The sequence below is a fragment of the Pelodiscus sinensis genome, chromosome 3 (genome assembly GCF_049634645.1).
Source record: "Pelodiscus sinensis isolate JC-2024 chromosome 3, ASM4963464v1, whole genome shotgun sequence".
In the NCBI taxonomy this organism is placed as follows: domain Eukaryota; kingdom Metazoa; phylum Chordata; order Testudines; family Trionychidae; genus Pelodiscus; species Pelodiscus sinensis.
This window is the reverse complement of record NC_134713.1, coordinates 3,976,236-3,999,432: the sequence shown is the minus strand read 5'-3', so window position 1 is coordinate 3,999,432 and position 23,197 is coordinate 3,976,236. Positions and strand designations below refer to the sequence as shown.

Here is a 23,197-nt window from a genome sequence, read left to right as displayed (position 1 = left end):
AAGGCACAGTGGAGATGATGATTAATGTTTTCAGGAGCATCTTATCTCTTCCTGATATTGAGATAATACTGTAATTACTGTGGGTAATCATTATAACCAACTTTTACCTATCGCCTTTATGGGATACACACTTCTGTGCTTGTGTGTGAAAGTCTCCAAGTTGCACGCAATCTCATTCACAGCAGGATAATAATTCTCAGTAATTTTAAATGAGAGCCTGCATAGCAAGTATCTCATATAAATGATGAGAAAAATCTGTTTTTAAGGGCTCAAAATTCTATTTTTTAACAAGCTTTCTTGATAAGACTGTTAGCAGCTGCAGCTGTGCTGTTGAAGTGTAGATGCTTCCTACATTGACAGAAGGTGTTTTTCCATTGATTTAAGTAATTCATTGATCTGATGTGTGGTGGCTGGGTCAAAGGAAGAATCCTTCCACCAGCCTAGCTGTGTCTACACCAGAGGTTAGGTCAATCTAACTGTTGTGTTCAGGTTGCAAAATATATCATAAGAATGTTGGGAATAATTCTTGGACACACTGGGTGCAGGTGAAAACAAGCAGAGGATTTATTGAACACACAGCGCTGGTGGAGTGCGGACCAGGGGATTAGCCCAGAGAGCACTAACTTAACCAAACCATACATTAGATTATATAGATAGCAGATGGACGGAGGAGAAGTGATATGATAGGTCTAGCAGCGGAAGTGAGATATGCATATAAGCCCGTGGTCCCCAACACGGTGCCCGCGGGCGCCATGGCGCCCGCGGGAGCATTTCTCTGCGCCCGCCAAGTGCTCAGGGCTGGCCTGGCCCCGGGCACGTGGCGCATGCGCGGTGCCGGAGCCGGCCCCGGGCGCGTGGCGCATGGTGAGCGCCGGCCCCGGGGGCGCCGCGGATTCACCCCCCGCGGCGCATGGGGGGGAGAGAGCGCCAGTGCCGGCCCCGGGCGCGCGGCACTTGGGGGGAGGGAGGGGGAGGAAGCGCCAGCGCCGGCTCCGGGCGCGCGGCGCTTGGGGACAGAGCGCTAGCGCCGGCCCGGGCGCGCGGCACTTGGGGGAGGGGCGGGGCGGGGGAGAGCGCCAGCGCCGGCCCCGGGCGCGCGGCGCTTGAGGGGAGAGCGCTGGCCCCCAGAATGCGGCTATGGGGGGGCCCCGCCCCCCCGGGCGCCCGGTGGGCAAACGGCCACGCCCCCTGGCGCCCGGCAACCCCTAATGGTTGGGGACCACTGATATAAGCCAATGGTCTACGACAGTTACACAGCATCCCCGCCCATTGCCAATTCAACATGTTATCACTAATACAGGTCATTATTCCTAACAAGCTAAATAAGCCAACATAAACAAAGGCATGTTGATGGTCATTTTTTCGACCGGATATAGAATGTATCTCCTGCGGGGGTGGTATTGCCTTGGCGCGATCTTTGGGATCCAAGCTTATTTGCTAGAAACAAAGCAGACAATGAAAAACAATCCCGTGCGGTTGTTTGGTACCGGCCTTATCAAAGTGAGGCCCTTTTGGAATGTGGTTGCCAGGGGAACCAGGGTCAAAGTAACTGCTGTCTGTGTGCTGCCCAGGCTTGGCATAGTACTTTCAGATTTGAGTCTGTCAGTTCTCAGCAAGATACCTTGGACTGCCTCAGTTTACCCTACAAGAACATAAGAAGGTTTACAGGAGCGGTCGACAAAGGCTTCCCTTGTCAACTGATCCGCGTCGTGACTTGCGCTGTGCCGACAATCAGCTGAGCCGGCATAGTGCAGCAGCCATTTTTATTTTAATGAAGCCCAGAATATTTAAATCCCCGCTACATTGACTATGTCAGGTAGCCTGTTTTACATGCCTCGGTCGGCAGAGGCATGTAGTCTAGATGTACCCTGAGTGACCTACCTAGGCCAAACTAAGTTTTAGGTGTACACTGGGCCATACTGACTCTCTAGGTAGATATAAACTTAGTGCTCAGAGAGAAAATGAAAATTAATGCAAGTTCCTTAAAAAATTGAAATGTAAGAGGAATAATGTGGTTTCGTTTACACTTGAAACCCCTGAGGACATTTGAAAGGAAAAAGTACTTTACTTTTCTTAGGGTCTTGGCTTTTGGTAAAGATGCATCATGGCATCTAGATATTAGTAAATCTGAGAGTAAGTACTACAGTGAGTAGTATGTGATAGCAGGAGTAGCCTCTACCAAATCAGTGAACATTGCCTTAGCAATATAATGGCCCTTTGTATCTCTATAGCATCTTCCATCAGATCTCAAAGCCACGGCTAAAGGTCTTTGGAAGGTGGGGGGAAACATAAGAAAACCTTTATGGAAAAGTTCAGAATTCTCACTTTGTGCAGCTTTCCTTTCTTTGTCTCCCAGTCACCCAATTGGCTCTGCTAGTGTTTATTCTGTGAAGTGATAAAATTATAAATTATTTTTATTTTCTTTCCAAAGGGTTTAAAATGTTAATTGTGGCTGGAATAATAGAATCCTAGAACTGGACGGGCCCTCGAGAGGTCATCACGTCTAGTCCTCTGCCCTCACCGCAGGACCCAGTACTGTCTAGATCAGGGCTACTCAACTTTGGATGCCCCGGGAGCCACAGTGAATCTCACAGCACATGCTGAGGGCCGCATCTTAAGAGTTGTTGCATAAATATGCAAATATATATTCAAATAGCTTCCTTCACACAATGCCCCGGCACTCACGGTATCTTCTCCCTTGGGGCAAGAAACGCTGACACCCTGTACCTGCCTGTTCCAGCCAGACCATCCATTTGTGTCTTTCAGTGCTCACCCGCCTGGGAGACACCTTGCATTTGTGGAGTGTGTTCCCAGTGGAGGCCATTTTCAAAGGATCCCACCCGTGGGACACATGTTGAGCCCCATGTAAAACCAAACCGCACTATGGGCCACAAACAAACGGGATCCATGTGGCCCATGTGTTGAGTAGCCCTGTCTATCTAACCTGCTTTTAAATATCTCCAGAGATGGAGATTCCACAGCCTCCCTAGGCAACTTATTCCAGTGTTTAACCACCCTAATAATTGGGAAGTTTTCCCTCATGTCCAACCTAAACCTCCCTTGCTGCAGTTCAAGCCCATTGCTTCTTGTCCTGTCGTCAGAAGCCAAGGAGAACAATTTTTCTCCCTCCTCCTTGTAACACCCTTTTTGATACCTGAAAACCGTTATTATGTCCCCTCTCAGTCTTCTCCTTTCCAAACTAAACAAGCCCAGTTCTTTCAGTCTCCCTTCATAGGTCATGTTCTCTAGACCTATGAATATTTAATCATTCTTGTTGCTTTTCTCCAGACCTTCTCTAAATCTTTCTTGAAATGTGGTTCCCAGAACTGGAGACAATACTCCAACTGAGGCCTAATCAGCACAGAGAACGGAAGAATGACTTTGTGTCTTGCTCAACATTCTTGTTAATGCATCCCAGAATCACGTTTGCTTTTTTTGCAACAGCATCACACTGTTGACTCATATTTAGCTTGTGGTCCACTATGACCCCTAGATCCATTTCTGCAGTACTTCTTCTTAGACAGTCATTTCCCATTCTGTACGTGTGAAATGGATTGTTTCTTCCTAAGTGGAGTACTTTGCATTTGTCCTTATTAAACTTCATCCTCTTTACCTGAGACCATTTCTCCAGTTTGTCCAGATCATTTTATTCAAAATGGACTTGCAATTCCTCCCAAGGTATCATCTGTAAACTTAAAAAGCGTACTTTCTATGCCATGATCTAAATTGTTGATGAAGATATTGGACTGAACTGGTCTCAAAACAGACCCCTGTGGAACCCCACTTGTTATGCCTTTCCAGCATGACTGTGAACCATTAATAACTACTCTCTGGGATGATTATCTAGCCTGTTATGCATCTACCTTTATAATAGCCCCATCTAGGTTGTATTTCCCTAGTGAATTGATAAGAAGGTAATGTGAGACAATATCAAATGCTTTACTAAAGTCTAGGTATACCACATCCACTGCTTCTCCCTTATCCACAAGGCTTGATATCCTATCAACAAAAGCTATCAGATTAGTTTGTCATGATTTGTTCTTTACAAATCCATGCTGGCTATTACCTATAACCGTATTATTTTCCAGATGTTTGCAGATGAATTTCTTAATTACTTGCTCCTTTATCTTCTCGGAACAGTGTAGTTTCCTGGATTGTTTTTATTTCCCTTTTTGTAGATGAACACTATATTTACCTTTTTCCAGTCTTCTGGAATTTCTCCCAATTTCCATGACTTTTCAAAGATGAAAGCTAAAGGCTCAAATACCTTGCCTATCAGCTCCTTGAGTATTCATCAGGCCCTGATGCATTTCATCAGGCCCCGGTGACTTGAAGACATCTAACTTTCCCAAGTAATTTTTAACTTGTTCTTTTTTTATTTTAACTTCAAAACCTAATTTTGAAATCACTATGTAGACAGTACTTGGTCCTGCTGTGAGGGCAGGGGACTGGACTTGATGACCTTTCGAGGTCCCTTCCAGTTCTAGAATTCTATGATTCTATGAAGATTTATCATATAGGAAAAGGAAATCAGAAGTATGTACAGACTTAAAGCAGATAAACACATATACAGACAAAGGAGTTCAAATTACATGTTTTTAAGAAAGCAAAAGAAGGTTCTATAATAATAAAGTGCAAACACTTACATTTTAAACCCATTTTTCCACTTTCCCATCACTTTTTGAAATGTTTTTGTAACTATAGAGAATGTTCCTGCTCCTGCCATAAAAGCATTTTGAGTCTTCCACAAAAGCTGCAGAAATGAAGAATAGTGTCACAACAAATGTGGAAGGCAAGTGCTGCAGAGCAATTTATCATAAAGCCATGTGTCTTCCTGCACGTTTATATATTTATGGCCTGGAATTCTTCTCCAGTGTGAAGTTTTTTTTTTCCAGTGTGGGAATAGTTTTCTTTAGGCAGATTCATTGTTATCATGGAGTGAAATTTGAATATACACGACGGGCTCATGTAATATGTAAGGGCAGGATTTATCAAAATGATGGAACTAAGAGCAGTGATATCTCTTGGGCTATGTCTACATTGCATGGTTATTTTGAAATAACTCACATTATTTCAAAATAACAGAGTGTGCGTCTACACTGCAAACCCATTATTTCAAAATAATTTTGAAATAATGGGCTTTTTATTCCAACTTCACAAGGAGGAAGGGAAGTCGAAGGAAGAGTGTTCTTCCTTGACTTCCTGGTGTGTAGACAGCGCCTAAAGCCAAGTTAAGCTACTTCAAATTCACTACGCAATTTACATAGCTGAAGTTGCGTAGCCTAATTTGACTTTAGCACACAGTGTAGACATATCCTTAATGGCTCTTTTCTCCTTTTTGTAGCTTTACTCAGTTGAATTGTTTAAGAGTAGTTCTGCTTCTGCGTCAGCATCTTACAAAAGGCTGGTTTCATAGACTTAGACACAGAAATAAATACATTTTACACCTGTAATATGAGCTATGGCTGTTAATTTGTAGCTGTAGCCATTTAATAGATTTTAATTACTCCAACATTATAATAGACTTTAATAGATGTTAATAGACATTAATAGCCTGTGTTTGACTGGTTGGATGGTAAATGCTCTATTGGTTTCTTCAGCTTTCCTGAGAGAAAAATCTTACTGAAAAAGTTATGAATTGAGGACTGAGCTCCGTGCACAAACTGAATTCCCATTGATGTCAATAAGACCTGTTGCATGCCTGTATGGGGAATCTAATGCACAGCATTAGCACACCAGCTACTCTGCAGTAAAATAATCTACACTAATCCCTTTTGTGAACAATTGTGCTGCACACTAGACTTGAGCAATTTAAGGTGAAATACACAAAGGCTCTTTTACTGAGCGGTAAGGGTGTCCACATGGGGAGTTCTTGCCTACTAGTTAGTGTGCATTAAATTTGCTCCCTACCTTATTGTGCACTAACTTCTCTTTTGTGGATTAACTGAGGGTACGTCTCCACTACGGGACAAAGTTGAATTAAGATAAGCAACTTCAGCTACGTTAATTGCATAGCTGATTTTGAAGTACCTTAACTTGGAGTTTGGTGCTATCAACGCTGCAGAAAGTCAAAGGGAGAACACTCCTTCTTCGACTTCTGTTACTCCACGTGGAAGGCAGGACTACTGACATCAACCGGAGCACCCCTCTCAGTTCCAATTAGTGTGTCTTCACTCGACTAGCTAATTAGAACCCTGGAGGATCGACAGTGGCAGCTTTGATCTTCCTCCGTAGTGTAGATGCACCTGAGTTATTCTTCCCATAGCGGGCAGGGGTATAAAAAAGTTGTCTCCGTATTCAGAATAGATTGTGATGGGGGGAACATTTAAAGGAAAAATTTGCTTGGTAGAACCGTTGCTTCCATAATATGTTATAAACACTTTTAGAAGTGGTCTTTTCACCCTTTGTCTTGTCTGCTTAAACATCAATCTCTTCAGGTTTCGTCCTATCTATGTTTACAGCGAATAGCACAGTAGGGGCCTGATCCTAATGAGGCCTTTCCATCCATGTAGATCAGCTAGTATGGCTTGGATGGTAGCCGTCTTGCTTTAAAATTCATAGATCATAGACCTTTGCTATGCTTTTGGCCTGCAACTGTAGCCAACAGGGCCTTGGTCTGCTGCCTTATTAGAGGTACCATTGCATTTGAGACATTATCCTGTGGTTAGTTCGATGGCTTTCCAGGTGGAAGTTAAAGAAGAAAGATTGCATGGAACTCTTTCAGAACACTCCTTTCATGGCCCTTTTTTTCCTCATCTCCCAGTAGCATCTTTCATAGTTTCTCCCATGCTGTGACTTATGGCTAAACAGCCAGTGTGATTCTGTGAGCCTTGAATTCTTCCTCTCCTTCTTTAAAACCTTCTTCTAAAGTCACCATCTCTCGCCACCCAACGAGCAACGAGCTGCTGATTACTTTTAAATTGTATTGAAAAAATGTAATTACATGAAAAAATTCCAATCAAGCAAGCAAAGTTAGAGACTAATCTTCATACATGTTCTGCAATCCAAGCAACTCCAAAACCTAATTCAGTGTACAGTAGACTTCTGATAATCCAGCACCTTTTGGATTTAGGTGGTGCCGGATTGATTTGCCGGAGAATCGGGAGGTCCGGTACAGCTGCATGGCTTAACAGCTGGCCAGGACACAATCTCCCTCCCTCTCCCTTCCCTTTTCCTCCTCTCCTCTCCTCAGTGCTGTAACCTGATCCTCCTCCGCCACCCCTCTCCTTTCCCCTTCCCTGAAGCAAAATGCTCTTCTCCATACTGTAACAGGATCCCACTCCTCCCCCCCCTCCAACCTTATGCTCTGTCTGGTTACAGCCAGCACCTGTGCTGAGTGGCAGGCTTTTTAATCAGCTGGTCAGGAGCTTTTGGCATTTTGATGCCAGAGTATCGGGAGTGCCAAACAGTTGCATGCCGGACTATCGGAGTTTTACTGTATTTCTTCTTCTTCACCTTCATCCCTCTTGCCCTGCTATCTTTGTTGGCGTCTCAAGCTTGCTTATATTGTCAGCTCTTGGCAGCAGGGCTTGTTTGAAAATCAGTTTGGTACAGGAGACCCCGTGTTCAGTTTCTGACTCTGCTGTTGAATTACTCGATGACCTTCAACAATCATTCCAGCTTTCCTTAGCTATTGCACCCAGCTATAAAAAGAGATTTTTGGCTTGTCTTGTAAAGTGTTTTGAAATCTACAACTATGTAACTTCTGTCAAGTGCAGGAAGGAAGGGGAGAATACACAACAAAGTTTGCTCTGTCTTTTCTGGCCTTCCATTGATTCAAAACCATGAATTTAGAATTGCTTTCTTTTTTAGTTTGTTTCCATACCAGCCCAGAGAGAGCCGTATATCCTTAACATTTCAATAAAAACATATCTTCAACCTCTATTATAACATTTTGTTCCCCTTTTCAAGACACAAAAGCATACAGTTTAGTGTATCTTGTAAATCTCACCCATTTTGTTATTGTGCAAATTTTACACTATGATGAGTAAGGTTACGTTTTTGTCACATTAATTTTAGTAAAAGTCAGAGACAGGTCATGGGTAATAAACAAAAAATCACAGATGTCCATGACCTGTTCCTGACTTTTGCTAAAGGTAACTGACCAAATGGAGATGATGCAGGTGTGGGGGATGAGAAGCCGTGCTATGGGAGAAAAGCGGAGGGATCTAGCACCCACCACTGCTGTTGCTGGCAGCTCCCGGTTCCTCCTGCCACCTGGAGCAGCTTGGAGCTCTGCGGCTAGTGGTTGCATCCTAGAATCCATGACTTCCATGACAGGATCTTCGCCTTAGTGGGCTAAGATTAGTGAGTACACATTCAGTGCTATCTGTACGCACTCAAAATCAGCTTTGAACATTCTATAAAAACTTCCCTTGAAATTGAAATCAGCTCTGAGAGAAAGCTTTCTACAGCTTTGTAAGCATGACATTGAAAATATGAACCTGTTCCTCTTCTCATACCCAAAGGCGCATAACTACCGTAACACCATTACATAAGAACATAAGAACAGCCGTACTGGGTCAGACCAAAGGTCCATCTATCCCAGTATCCTGTCTACCGACAGTGGCCAGCACCAGGTGCCCCAGAGAGGGTGGACCAAAGACAATGATCAAGCGATTTGTCTCCTGCCATCCTTCTCCAGCCTCTGTCAGATAGAGGCCAAGGACACCATTTTATCCCCTGGCTAATAGCCTTTTATGGACCTAACCTCCATGAAATTATCTAGCTTCTCTTTAAACTCTATTATAGTCCTAGCCTTCACAGCCTCCTCTGGCAAGGAGTTCCACAGGTTGACTACACGCTGTGTGAAGAAGAACTTTCTTTTATTAGTTTTAAACCTGCTCCCCATTAACTTCATTTGGTGTCCTCTAGTTCTTCTTGATTCCAGTGGAGTTAGTAGGAACACACACTTGTGTAACAGAGTGGATCTGGCTCCATATTCACTGCTTTCCTAAAGATCTTAAGGAATTCTAACAGATGTAAGAGAAATAGAATAGAAAACAGTACATTACATTTTGCTCTATGGGAGATTATAAAATATTCAATGTCCACTTGCAGTGAAGAATTTCTGTAAAGGTTGATCCTTAAATAAATAAATAACATTTCTCCCACTGAAGAATTGTACTGAAACAGCCAAGTCCCTTTTAAAATTTTGTCCGGACACCATTGAAAACACTGTTTTCTTGTCTTTTTACTGAGAAACAGCAAGATTTTTACACCACAAGCCAAGATAAGCCTTGGAGTTCAAGGGTACAACTCTTATTTTCACTTACCAAAAATCAAGACCTTCAGAAGGGCAAGAAAAATGTTTGAAGCCAGGAAATGTGGTTAATAGGAGGGTGGTGAGAGTGGTTACACCATTTCTTTTCAAATAATTCCTCTCTAATTGGTAACCCAAAGTAATGGGTAAGTGAATATATTTCACAGCAGCAGCTGTTGGATGTTCAATGACTGGAAAACACAGTAATGGTTAAGTGTGTGGAGTACTCATCCCATCAGCAAGAGTAAGTTAATCATATACAATTCATTGAACAGTAGAGTTGCATTTGCAGAGCAGTGGGCTGCCTTCTAATTGTTGTAGGTCTGTTTCAATATCTTGCAGTATCTTTTGTCTCAGCTGTAGCAGTTTTGGTTGCATCCCTAGAACTGTCAGTCTTCCTTAGTTTAGCAAAGGCCTGACAATTCCTCTCTCACAATGCAGTTTAAATTGGACCAGATGCTGCATCAATAGAACAGTCTGCCCATCTTGGAGGCATTAAGCCCAAAATTATTTAGAAAATTGAAGCCTTTAACATACTCTGGATTAATGTGATTAAGTAGAGCTTGCTTTAATTCACAGCCATCTAGTCCTTTATTAATAGCCTTCTCATCAACGGGAGCCGCACATATGGGTACAAGATGACTATAAGTTTAAATTGATTGCTCTAAGCCTGTAAGAAAAGCATTTAATGTTTCAATAACAACTGATGTAAGACTTCACTGCGGGGCATTTCAGATAGATTTGGACCTGCTTATAGACTCAGTATTTATTAACATCTCTTAATTTTTTTATGTAAACTTAATAAATGATAGTCTTCTTTTCCCAAGGTCTGCATTTGATTTACATCACCCTTTTAGTAATAAAGGAAATAGTCTCTCTCCTATGAATTATAACAGCTGGTGCAGAGCCTAGTGAAGTGATCCTTCAGGCTTATGAAAAGGTAAAACTCAGAGGGGCTTCATTTTTTTTAATATAGACAAGTAATTGTGATCTTACAACCATTATGAGTATTATAAATAGCTCTGTTTTGGTTGTGTTATAGCAGTAATACATATTTTTAATAATTGAGTGTCATGTCCCAATAATAATAAAATATGTATAAAGCCCCTTGCCAGCAAGGGTACATCAGCGACATATTATAAACCCCATTTTTCACAGATGTGTAATTAGGCCATTATGCATTGCTCATCTCAGTCCGTGTGTGTGTGTGTGTGCGTGTGTGTGTGTGTGTGTGTGTGAGAAAATTCGGTGTGGACATTTTTGTGAAAAAACAAAACCATTAAAAACTCAAAGTTGCTCTTTTAAGCAAATGAAATCTTTGCTCTCTGAACTGGAGATTAGCAGGTGGGAGTTTCTAATGCTGTGTGAATGAGGTGAGTGGTATTCCTCTGAGAAGCACAGTGATACTGGCAAATTCATTTTCCACTGCTCACCAGACTGCCAACTGGAATGCCACAATGTCTGGGGCACAGCAACATAGCCTGGGTTTGAACAGATGACCTGTTCTAAAGCTAAAACTTATATCTGGTTTCTTCCAAATATCCTCTCAGTTGCTGATTTTAGGATCCACGAAGTGGTGCAACACCTCCCTGTAGCATGGCTGATTCACCCACTTCTCCTCCCCCTGCTCTCAGAATGGGGAGGAAGTCGGGGAAGGTGAGGCGAAGGTTCTCTGTAATCCCTCTTTGCAGCACTGAGGGTCAGATTTCCAAATTATTTAGGAAGCTGAAGATACCTAAATGGTATTTACAAAACAAACTAAACAGGTTCAGTACCTAATCCTCATTGGAGTAAATAGGATCCAGGCACCTGTCCCACTGAGAAGTCTTTGATATTCTCACTAGGTACTTATCTGCATCTTTAATCCTGCATCCACCCAGGGACTTGAGGTACAATGCTCATCACTGCAACACTTCTCTCTTAGGCACCTGGAAAAGTCACTGGGACAGCCCTGGGTCAGGGGCCTAAGCTCCGTAGACAGTGGATGGTGAGAAAGAGGCACCTTAGAATGTGAACAGCAAAGCTCAGGACCCCAAGTGGGTAGCTGCTTAAGCTAGCCAATGGGAGATAGCAGTGAGCAGCATGTCCTAAGCCCTCCCCTGTATTTGAGGCAGGTGCTCAAGTCCAGGCTGCAGTGAGGCAGATTCTCTTAGTAAATCATGCCTGAGGGAAGATAGATGCTCCTCCCTCTAATTGGCATCTAGGGCCAATCCAGTACTGGTTGGACCTCCCTGGACTGACACCCCCAGGACCTGACTGGTCCCGGATGAAGGATTTTGCCTGATCAGTTCATTTCTGGCTCCCCAGCTGCCGGTCCCATCCCCTGCCCTGCCACCCCACTGGGCTTCCCGGCTCCCCCAGCAACCCAGCTGGGTCTCACGCCAGCCTTCCTGTACCTCCCCCCTGCAGTTCCCTCCCAGCCCAGCAGAGCTGCGCCCTCCCCCGTGAACCCAGCTGGGTCAGGTCACCCCCTGCATTGTGCCGAGCTCCCGGACCTTCCCACCCCTTGCAGGCCTCCAGGACTCTGTGATCCTGCAACATCAGAGGTCCTGCCAGAGCACAGATGTGGCTGGACCAGAGAGTTCCAGTTTACAGAGATGCAGCCTGTAGGAGTGCCAAGAGGCCACCTAGCTCCTACAACAGCTCTGGAGGGGGAGGGAAGAAGAAACTGTCTGACCTTCCTTCTAGCCCATTAGTTCAGTGGTTAGAGCACACCCATGGCATATGGGAGATCTCTGGTCCAAGTTCCCCCATGCCCAATGGAGCTGAAGGGATTTGCACAGGGATTTGCTTCCTTGTACGTGAATGCTGACTGTTGGGCTATAGAGTCATTCCCACTCTTTCTCTGGCCCAGCTGTTGTTTAATTCGTCAATGAATTAAGTGTAACAACTTCAATAGGAGAGATTGAGAAAGACCAGCATTAGATTATCCCAAAGGCCAGTGGTTAGAACTGGCCTAACACAGACCTCTTTCCCCCCCACCCGGGATTGGGCTCAGCACACAATTAGGAAAGGACTGCCTTTCTCACCCTAGTTTTTGGATCACCCTGGGGCTTAGGCAACTGATAGGGACCTGGGAATCGTTTTATTGGCAAAAATGTAGGCAGTGAGGGAGTTCAGGCATCTACAGGGTTAGGAGGCAGCCAAGCAAGAATTTTGTGGATTACAATGGCAGATATACAGTCAGCTCACTGTTCTCTTTGGAGCTGTATAAAGTCTGATGTTACTACCCCGTCTAATCCCATTTTCAGATCCCTTTTACAGTTCTTAAAGCCTGACCACTGAAGTCGAAAGGAATTGTTCCATTGGCTTCAGTACATGCTGGATCCAACCTTTAGGTTGCAAATGTTTTCAGGCTCTTTGTGTGTGTTTGGCAGCATGTAGCAAAATGGAGACCTGACCCTGACTGAGGCGTCTCACGGCTATTGCAGGATCAATATATGATCACTTTTATGAATAGAAAAACTTGCAAGCTAAAAGATGGAAACGGCCTCTGTAAATAAGGGACATTAATCTATGTACTGCTATCTTGTTGTCATGATGTTCCAATATACGTATTTTATAATGCTGCAGTAACAGTGCAAAGAACAATGAAACCACTGTCCCTTCTCATACCTGAATATCATTTGCAGTTATTAGTGCAAAGTACACTAGCTATCGGCAATGCCGGGTTTTTTTCATAGTGACGACAATAGAAACTTGTAACAATATGCAGTGTGAAAGCAATATCTGACTCAGGTGCTCTGAGGGTATGTCTACACTACAAAGTTAATTTGAACTAACGGACGTTAGTTCGAATTAACTTTGATAGGCGCTACACTAGCGCTCCGCTAGTTCGAACTTAATTCGAACTAGTGGAGCGCTTAGTTCGAACTAGGTAAACCTCATTTTACGAGGACTAAGCCTAGTTCGAACTTACTAGTTCGAATTAAGGGGTGTGTATCCCCTTAATTCGAACTAGTGGGAGGCTAGCCCTCCCCAGCTTTCCCTGGTGGCCACTCTGGCCAACACCAGGGAAACTCTATTGCCCCCCTCCCGGCCCCCTTAAAGGGACATGGGCTGGCTACGGTGCCTGTGCCAGGTGCAAGCCTGCCAGCACCCAGCCAGCAGACCCTGCACCTGGCACGGCTCGAGCCAGCCACCCGATGCCCCCCAGCCCTCCCCCTCTTCCCGGGACCAGGCTGGCGGCTCCCGGGAGCTTGCCTAGGACCGCAAGAGGCGGGCACCCGCCTGGTCCAGTGCAGACATCGTGGACCTCACCCATGACCTCCGCACTAGGCACAGGAAAGCGGCCGTCTAGGGCAGGAGAGCTGCCAGCCTGGCCACCCAGGAGCAGGTTTGCATGAAAATCAAGGTGGTCCACTGAGACCCCCGACCCTGAGCCCTGAGTTTAGAATGGCCGTCCTGGGTCAGACCAAAGGTCCATCTAGCCCAGTAGCCTGTCTGCCGACACCGGCCAACCCTAGGGACCCTGGAGGGGATGGACCAAAGACAGTGACCAAGCCATTTGTCTCGTGCCATCCCTCTCCAGCCTTCCACAAACTTCGGGCAGGGACACCACTCCTACCCCCTGGCTAATACCACTCCATGGATCCAGCCTCCATGATTTGATCTCACTTCCCTTTAAACTCTGTTCTAGTTGTAGCCTTCACAGCCTCCTGCAGCAAGGAGTTCCACAGGTTGACTGTTTGCTTTGTGAAGAACAACTTTCTGTTGTTAGTTTGAAGCCTGCTACCCATTCATTTCCTTTGGTGTCCTCTAGTCCTTCTGTTATGGGAACTAATGAAGAACTTTTCTGTATGCACCCTCTTCACCCCACTCTTGCTTTTATAGACCTCTATCATATCCCCCCTCCATCTCCTCTTTTCTAAGCTGAAAAGTCCCAGTCTCTTTAGCCTCTCTTCATATGGGACCACTTCCAAACCCCTCATCACTGTAGTTGCCCTTCCCTCTCCCACCCTCTCTCTTCCCCTCTCCCACCTCCTTTTCCCAGTCTCCCCCAGTTTTGTTCAATAATGAGAGATTCTATTTTTGAACACACGTGTTCTTTATTTTGTACATCAGAAAGGGGGGCTAGGGAGGGGTAAGTGGAAGGAGGTGAGGGAGGAATGGGGTACGCGCCCCCGATGGGGAGGACTGGGCTGGCTCTGCGGGCTTCTGGGGGTGGAACCTCTCCTGCAGCCCCCCAATTATCCCCTCTCCCCAGATGTCAGCCTGCGGCAAGTGCAGCCGGTCTAATGGCCGAGTGCTGTGATGTGCCCAGTGTGGGTACTCCGGGCAATGCAAGCCAGGACTGCTTTGTAAGCGGGGCACCCCAGAGAACTGTCTGTCCGGGGTGGGGGTCGGGTCCCTTTAAGCACAGCCCTCGGCTAGCCTGAGACAGCAGTTCCACGCTCTAAGTCCTCATCTGATGCCCTGCTGGCACTGCTTCCGGCCATCCTTAACCCCGGTTCAGGGTCCACTCTGTGTGGACATGCTAGTTCGAATTAGCAAAACGCTAATTCGAACTAGTTTTTTAGTCTGGATGCGTTAGTTCGAATTAGCTTAGTTCGAATTAACTAATTCGAACTAAATTAGTTCGAATTAGTGCTGTAGTGTAGACGTACCCTGAGATACACAAAGGGGATTTAGGCTTGGTATTGTAATGTCTAACATTTTGGTCTTCTGTCAGCTAGTCTAATCCCTACGTAAATTTCCTATACAAGGGTATATCTACACAGCAGAGTTATTTTGGAATAATGGACATTATTTTGAAATAACTATGCGAGAGTCTACACAGCAAATCCATTATTTCAAAATAATTTTGAACTAATGGTCAGCTTATTCTGATTTCTGTAAATCTCATTCTACGAAGAATTATGCCTATTCCAAAATAGCTATTGCAAAATAAGGCGTGTGTAGACGCTCCACTTCTACTATTTTGAAATAGCCCTTCACCAGGGCCATTCTAAGTTATTTTTCCTGGGGCTCTAAATCGAGATAGCACATCTACATTAGGGAAGCCTGCCTCGGACTAATTTTGAGGCTGCCCTGCAGTATAGACCTGCTATTTCTAAATAAGCTATTTTGGAATAACTATTCCAGAATAGCTTATTCCGAAATAACTGTGCAGCGTAGACATAGCCATACATATTGGAAGAGCTAGGCACCTCAGAATGAAATCCAGAAAAGCCAGTGCACTGGGGCTACATCTATACTACAGGGTTTTTTGCAAAACCAGCCATATTTGCACAAAAACCCATGCAGCGTCCACACCTCAAGTGGGTTTTTGCGGCATAAGTATTCCTCTTTCTATGAGGAATAACTCGTTTTTGCGCAAGAGTTCTTGCACAAAAAGGTGTGTGGGGACAGGCAAAAAGAGCCAATCAAAAAAAGCACAGGTGCTCTGGTGGCTCTTCTGTGAAGAGCAATCAGAGCTTTCTTTTGAGAGAGCGTCCATGCAGTCTGGATGCGCTCTTGTGCAAGAAGCCTGCAGTATAGATGTAGCCTGAGTAGGGGACTGCCAAAGGGCTGTCTACACTACAAAAAAATTGCTGTCCCGGGCTGCGCCACTTCCTGCTGCTCCTATTGGCTAGACCGGCAATCTGCAGCCAATGGGAGCTGCGATCGCTGGTACCTGCAGCTGTGCAGGTAAATATAGCAGTGGCCCGCCATGGGCTAACCCTGGAAAACTGCTGCTGGGTTATTGCTGCCAAGCAACGCGTTAGCAGTCACCTGGCAGGCACAAGCCCTTTAAACAGAAGCATTTGAAAGGGTTTGTGCCTCTCTGGCAGCTCCCAGACAATGAGGTAGCAGTGGAGCTGGGAGCCCTTTCAGCTGCTTTGAGTTAAAGGGCTTGCGCTTTCCGGGCAGCTGCTAAGGCATGAGCCCTTTAAATAGCAGGAGTTGAAAGGGTTGGCAACTCCTGCCCCACCTCTAATGTGTTGCCTGGGAGCCACAGGGGATGCGTGAGCCTTTCAACTCCTGCTGTGTAAAGGCCCGCCCCTTCTGCCCAAGGCCCCGCCCCTTCCAGGGCATTCCGTGACCACTTTGAAAATATTTGAAGTGCCCCCCCTTCAGTATTATTGTCAATTCCTGATCTATGCTGCAGTCTGAATAACTCAGCATAGCTTTGCTACATGTGAAATAAAGGAACCCACAGGCATGAACTAGGTGGCTGGGTGTTTGGATCAAGTTGGTTTGCACATGCTCACGTCAAGATTTTTAGGTGGCGTGTCTTGCCAAACCACTTTTGGGCATAATTAAGGACTTCATTCCGCACTAACAAAGTTAACAGGAAAATACTGGTTCCATTTAAATTAGAATCATATCCAGTCATGTTGCTATATAAAGGGATTTTATATGGAATAGAAATGACTTCATTTGCATATAGCTGAATTTGGAATGATTTGATAGTCAAATGCAATGAATGTTCAGTAGATTTTAATAGGATGTAGAGACTTTCATAGGTCTGATGGGAAGTAAAACTGCAGCAAATGGAAGAAGGGGCCCTTTTTTGTCTCTGAGTGGTACAGTAAACAGAAAACTGTTTACTGAAGGAGACTTTAATTAATTCCCTGTATGACCAAAACCCGAGCTGGTCTCTTACAACATAATTAATCATCAGTAATAATTCATTATGTATCTTGCTGGGGTTAAACATGGACACAGTACTTCATTAAAAATGGGGTGAGAATTAATAATGTCGAAAAGATTTACCACACAAAAGTTAAATATCTGGAAAGATTTATTAATGGGCTAAAATTGATCTACTCATCTTTTATCTTTCAAACTTGAGTTTGAATCTGGGTCAGGCAGCTGTACAAATACACTGGCTGGTGTTTGATCAGTTCCCTCTGGTCTCTGCAGAACCTATGAAACTAGTCTGGCATATTTTGGAGTGTATTCTTAAAAGTCATGGACAAGAAGTTATTATGTATAGCCTGAGATCCTTCCTGAAGGTAGACTATAGCCAACCCACGTGGCTGTGCAAAGGGGACCCAGGCCTCTTTGGTGTGACACACTGTCTACCTCTCGTGGTGGTTAGACCCGCTAGAGATTGACGAGTCTGCTACAGCCTTGGCCAAGAGAAGTTTTTTTTTGCTCCGGCAATAGAGGCTCATGCATTAAGCTCCAGAAGTCCCAGGTTTGATCCCTGCTTCTGATGGAAATATTTACCTCTTTGACACTGGTAATTTGTGGCCTAGTGTGAGAAAGTACTTTTATTTTTGTTTTTGTTTTTGTAAGCTGCCTTGAATATTTTAAATAGAAAGGCAGGGTAAAAATATTTAAATAAATAAATAATAAATAAAATGACCAGGGTCTTTTAGTATTACACAAAGGCAAAGGGAAACAAGGAGCATCACTTTAGTTACTCTTCTGTGCAGGGACCATGCAAGTGGCAGCGGGGGGCGGAGGTTAAATTATGGTCCTAGGTTTAACTCAGCATTGGAGAAGCTGTACTAGCTTGTAGCTTCTTTAGGACATAAACTTTCTCTTTGTGCATGTTTGTACAGTGCCTTGCATAGTGAGGCCCTGATCCTGATGGGGAATCTGGGAACTACTTTGCTATAAATATCTAATAGTACTGGAGCTGGTGAGGCTAGAAAGGAAGTACATGTTGCATCCTCTCTAAATGTGGTGAGTCATTTCTCCAATATACTTCCAAAGCTTGGGCCCTCTACATCCCTTGCCTTCTTCCTTAGCTTCCCTCCTTCCTCGTTTCAATGACCCTTCCAGGCATGTTTCATTCGTAATGTATCCTGTATATTTTATCTTTGGCTTTTTCTTGCCTTATGTGTTTTTTTTAATACTTAAATTGACTAAATGACTTGCCTTACTGCTTCTTTAATGATCCATCATATTCATTGCTTTAAAGCTATAAGGACAACCCCGCTGTTTTGTCAACCCACACACAGCTAAATGCCTAACTGCATGAAGTTTTTGCTTTTGATTTGAAGTTTTCATATTCCCTAATGTTTAAAGTACCTTTTATGTTTCTTTTCTCCTTAAAAGTACTACTTTAGCAGGTCCCACAACTCAGTTAGTACATGAGTCTGAAAATATGGAACTTTGACCAGGGGTTGGGGTAGATGTCATACATCATGCCATGACAGAGGCATTTACATGGCCCTACATTAAAAAAGTGGAGGTGTAGTTACATGAATGTGGCGCTGAAGAGGTTAAATGATCTTCCATTTATTTTGATTTAAGGAACCCAAAGCAGTCTCTGCACATCAAAGAGACCTCATTTTTAAGAACTAGCCAACTAGCCCGTCATAAGACGGGATTTTCAGGTCTCTCCTCCACTTCGATCTTCTCTCCTGAGCCTCCGGCCTCTCACTCTGTCTCTCTCTCTCTCCTCCTCCTACTGCCTCCCCCTCTCTCTCCTCTGCCTCCTGCCTCTCTCTCTGTCTCTCTCTTTCTCTTCTCCTCCTCTTCCTGCCTCTCATTTGGGGGACTGCGGAGCCCAAATGGCCGTTTGGGTGCCGCACTCCCCGTGCTGCATGGGGGGTGGGGAGCCCAAATGGTCGCTTGCGCCACTTGCTCCCACATGGTGGCTTGGTTGAGCAGCGCAGAAGTCAGCCATGCGCCACAGCGGGAGGCGAAGGGGGGCGGGGCGGTGACGTTCACGGCCAGAAGGCAGAGCCTGGAGCCGCTGTCACGCCGCACATCACTGCCCCGCCCCCCTTCGCCTCCCGCCGTGGCACTCAGCTGACTTCTGCGCTGCACAGCCGGGCCGCCGCAGGGGAGCAAGCGGCCGTTTGGGCCCCGCACTTCCCATGCAGCACAGGCCGCTCAGAGGGAACAGCCAGCATTTCAGCATTACAGACTCACAGACACTGGGCTACTATATATATGATGATAGGAAGAAGTCAAGTCCATTCTGTGTCAGTGCTCTATTGTTTTTTACAGTACTGTATATTAACAATTGTACTGTCCATTTCCTTTTAAACAACTCAAGCGACAAAGCTTTCACCATTTTGCTTTGGCAGCCATTTTGCAACCTAATACATTTTCCTGTGGACATTTTTCCTGGTCACCAGTCTGAACTTTCATTTGTTCCAGTTCATTCTGTTACTCCTTATTAATCCTTGGATCATCTTAAACAGTTGCTATCAATCTCTTTTTATTCCCTTCAAATATTTGAAGTGGTTTATCCATCTGCCATTGCTGTCTTGAAGCCAAGCTTATATTTTGGCATATTCAGTTTTTCCTCAGAAATGCTCTAGTTCTTTTATGAAGTTTGTGAGCTTTAATTCCTTTGGAAAAGAAGCTTTCCCTGGGTTTTTTTTTTTTTTTTTTCCCCCAATCATCTGATATTTCTCCAGTTCTCTGTGACTTCTTAAATTTAATTACCATAATTTAAAAAAATCATTACTTAGTTACATTATGACTCTGCAATGCATATTCATTATTACTAGTTATTAATAGCAATAATTATTTGTATTGCCATAAGGTCTAGGAGCCCCGGTTGTCGACTAGGATCCCATTGTTCTAAATACTATACAAACACAGAACAAAAGGAAGACAGTCCCTGCTCCTGAGAGCTTGTGATCTTAGTAAAGACACAAGACAGCAGATAGCTGCAGACAGATTGATGGGGGAAATAATGAAACGAGATAATATTGGTCAGACTGATAGGCAGCCATCTCAGCACGCCAGCAATCTAACCATTGTCAGTTTTTTCTAGGCACTACAGCAAGCCCATTATATAGGTTTAAGAAGGATTTTGAGGAAGGATAATGTGCTGAATGTGTACGGGGAACCCTCCTTCGTGTGAGGGGTAGCCCAGGAAAAAGGTTTTTGTTTGAAAAATTAACAAGTGGGTGATGGAGGCTGTCATCATGAGCTGATAGGCGATGCAGGTCAGCATTTTGATTGTGAATAAGAGAGAAGTAGGTAGGTGCAGATAAGTCATAAAAGACCTTGAAAATGAAGAGAAGTAGCTTATATCTGGTGCCATAGAGAAGCGAGAGCCAATGGAGTGACACGAGGAGTGGGGGTGATGGGCTAGAAAAATGGTTGTTGCAGCTGCATTATGAATGGATGTGAGTGGGGCAGATTGCACGTGTCAAGGTCAGAGAAAATGTTGCAATGATCGAGATGTGAGCTGATGACAGCCTGGACATGAGTTTTAGCTGTGTGAATGGGTAGGAAAGGTTGTACCTCAGATGTTATTGAGAAAGAAACAGCAAGATTTAGACATTCCCTGAGTGAGAGAACTTATTTCTCGTTTATGAGCCTGAGTGACAGGCAAGATGGTGGTGTTGTCCACAGTGATCAAAAGAGGAAATAGCAGGGAGGCCTTGGGAGAGAAAACTATAACTGTGCTGATTTATCCATGCTGCGCTGAAGGTTCGACACCCATTAGGAGGCATCAGAAAGGCTGATAATTTAGTATGGACAGAAGAAGACAGGTCTGGAGTCAAGAGATAGATCTCTGAGTCATAGCAGCAGCGAGATGGAAGTTGAATTTGTGTTCCTAAATAAGTTTCCCCAGAGGTAGGGTGTAGAGTGAGAAGACAAAGGACAGAGCCCTGTGGATCACCCAGAGAAGGTTGGAAGGGAGATGAGAATGATCCTCGGAAGGAGCGATCTGAGAGGTAAGAGGGGAAGCAGGAGAGGACTGAGTCATGGAATCATAGAATCCTAGGGGTGGAAGAGATCTCAGGAGTCATCGAGTCCAGCCCCCTGCCCAAAGCAGGACCAACTCCACTAAATCAACCCAGCCAGGGCTTTGTCCAGCCGGACTTAAACACCTCTAGGGATGGAGATTCCACCACCTCCCTAGGGAACCCATCCCAGTGCTTCACCACCCTCCAAGGGAAATAGTTTTTCCTAATATCCAACCTAGACCTCCCCCACTGCAACTTGAGACCATTGCTCCTTGTTCTGCCATCTGTCACTACTGAGAACAGCCTCTCTCCATCCTCTTTGGAACCTCCCTCCAGGAAGTTGAAGGCTGCTATCAAATCCCCCCTCACTCTTCTCTTCTGCAGACTAAATAAGCCCAAATCCCTCAGCCTCTCCTCGTAGGTCATGTGTTCCAGCCCCCGAATCATTGTGGTTGCCCTCTGCTGGACCCTCGTCAGTGCATCCACATCCTTTCTGTAGTGGGGGGGCGGGGGGCAGAACTAGACGCAGTACTCCAGATGTGGCCTCACCAGTGCCGAATAAAGGGGAATAATCACTTCCCTAGCTCTGCTGGAAATGTTCCTCCTAATGCACCCTAATATGCCATTAGCTTTCTTGGCTGCAAAGGCGCCCTGCTGACTCATATCCAGCTTCTCATCCACTGTGATCCCCAGGTTCTTTTCTGCAGAACTGCTACATAGCCAGTTGATCCTGGTTAATGGGGCACCTGGTGCTGGCCACTGTTGGTAGACAGGATACTGGGCTAGATGGACCTTTGGTCTGACCCAGTACGGCCATTCTTATGTTCTTATGTTCTTATCCCCAGCCTGTAACAATGCTTGGGATTCTTCCGTCCCAAGTGCAGGACTCTACACTTGTCCTTGTTGAACCTCATCAGATTTCTTTTGGCCCAATCCTCCAGTTTGTCTAGGTCACTCTGGACCATATCCCTACCCTCCAACGTATCTACCTTTCCCCTTAGCTTAGTGTCATCCACAAACTTGGTAAGGATGCAATCCATCCCCTCATTGAGTTCATTAATAAAGATGTTGAACAAAACCAGCCCTAGAACCGATCTTTCAGGCACTGCGCTTGAAACCAACTGCCTACCAGACATCGAGCCATCAATCACTACCCGTTGGGCCTGACAATGTAGCCAGCTTTCTATCCACTTTACAATCCTATTATCCAATCCATACTTCCTTAGCTTGCTGGCAAGAATATGGAAGCCAAAGAAGGCCAAGATTTCAAGAAGAGGATGAGAATCAGAGTGGTAGCCGTGTTAGTCTAAATCTGCATAAACAATGAGAAGTCCTGTGGCACATTATAGACTAACAGATTTATAAGAGCATAAGATTTCGTGGCCAAAGACCCATTTTGTCAGATGCATGTAGTCCAATAAATCTGTTAGTCTATAAGGTGCCACAGGACTTCTAGTTTAAGAAGGGGATGGTTGACCATGTCAAAGTTGGCAACCAGGCCAAGGAGGCTGGAATATGGTATCTGAGAGTTGGCTAGGAAGAGTTCATTACAAAGTTTGCCATCAGCATTTTCAGAGGCATACAAGGGCTGGATCCCAGATTGGAGAGTTTCTATAGACCAAATACTCAGTTAGCTTAGAGATGAAAGAGAGAAAGGGGATGGGGAATGGCAGGAGAGGCCATTGGGGCTAAGGGAGGGGTTTTTGTAGATGGAAGATACTAAAGTGTGCTGATATATATGAACTCAATTTTTTCAAACACAAGTAGTCCTGTGGCACCTTAGAACGGGGGTGGGGAACCTTTTCTGGGTCAGGGACCACTGACCCACAGAAAAATCAGTCTGGGGCTCCACACAAGTGAGAAGCTACCAAACCCACCTCTCACCAGCATGGGTTCCCTAAAACCGGGCAGAGCTCTGAGCCTCAGGGGCCAGATCCAGGCAAGCTGGAGGCTGCATCCGGACCCCAGGCCTTAGATTCCCCACCCCTGCCTTAGAGACTAACAAAAATATATAGGATCATGAGCTTTTGTGGGTAAAACCCACTACATCCTGTCAGCCAACTCATCTGAGGAAGTAGGTTTTCCCCTGAGAGCTCATGATTCTATATGTTTTTGTTAGTTTCTAAAGTGCCACCGGACTACTTGTTGTTTTTAAAGTTACAGACTAACACAGCTCCCCCTCTGAGTCAATTTTTTCAAGCATACCCTTCGGTGCTACTTTATCATAAGATAAATTGTCAAAATTATCATTATTTGCTTAATGTCACAAACATTTTAAAAATGACACTTGCTATAGACTGCTTTTAAAAATCCCATTTTATTTCTGTAAAGTTGAATG

The 23,197-nt window shown here is 44.8% G+C and overlaps 1 protein-coding gene across 4 annotated transcripts in view; it reads left to right on the top strand.

Annotated features, from left to right (window-relative positions):
• The window catches only part of MSRA (methionine sulfoxide reductase A), a 419,965-nt gene that overhangs the window by 219,642 nt on the left and 177,126 nt on the right, over positions 1–23,197 (top strand). The window lies entirely within an intron of this gene.